Source organism: Lathamus discolor, chromosome 13, assembly GCF_037157495.1.
Source record: "Lathamus discolor isolate bLatDis1 chromosome 13, bLatDis1.hap1, whole genome shotgun sequence".
NCBI lineage: Eukaryota > Metazoa > Chordata > Aves > Psittaciformes > Psittacidae > Lathamus > Lathamus discolor.
The window spans coordinates 602,005-602,990 of record NC_088896.1 but is presented as its reverse complement, the minus strand read 5'-3'; positions in this window follow the sequence as shown (position 1 = coordinate 602,990).

Sequence of the window (986 nt, the reverse complement as noted above, 5' to 3'; positions counted from 1 at the left end):
GAGAGAACTGGTGACTGGGTGGAGCAAGGGCAGGGATGGCTTTAGACAAGTTCCTGGAAGTGATCCAAGAAGGTGTCCTTCACTCTCTGGATGACATAAAGTAAAAAAAAAGAACCACAGAGACTGAAGCCTTCTCTCCCTGGGCGAATTGGCAAAGGTAGTACAATTGCAGCCAGTTTGTATGTCTCTACTTGAGCTTCTCTAGGTTGCCCCACACAAGACATGAGCTTATTCCATCTGTGGCTTCCAGAGCTGCTGTTCTGCTCAATCTATAAGGAGACATTCATCTTGCTCTTCTAATTGTCCAGTTCAGTTTCTGGTGTTTTCCCAGTGACTGAAAAGCATTTTTTCAGTCTGCAGTGATCCTTCCCTGACCCGACACATACCTCAGGCTGCTGAAGTCCTTGGCCTTTTGGAAATCAACCTTTTGGGTCTGTAGGTGGGGTAAGAACAGGATGGCAGTGACTTAAGAAGATGGAAAATTGCATGAAGACAAAGCTGGTTCTGTCAAATTGATTGAATGCATTTTTCACAAGCTATTAAAAACAAAATTTAAATGAGGAACTTAGACCACTTGTCCCTACAGCAGCAACTAACATTCCCATAGCTGTCAGCCTTATGCACAGTACAGCTGCTGGCATGACTAGCAAAGGGTGAGGCAGTTAAGGTCAGTGCTGGTGTTGGAAGACTGCAGAGGTTCCTTTTGCCAGGCCATGCTCTGCCCAGAGCAGTCCTTGTTTCTGTTCCTCTTCCTGCCCCTTCCTACTTGGACAGGATCCAGCTTTTCTTTCTCCCGGGTAACCAGGATAGTGCAGCTTTTTTGAATCTGTTCCTGTTTCTCCAGTGTTTGCTTGCTGAGGCTTCTGTACATGCAGTAGCAACAATAAAGGTCTCAAAGTTCACCTGCTGCAAAGTTCCTCCTTTCCCCTGCCCCACAGCCCTGCCCTTTGGACTTCAGCATGCCTACTGTCTTTCTCAGCCCAACC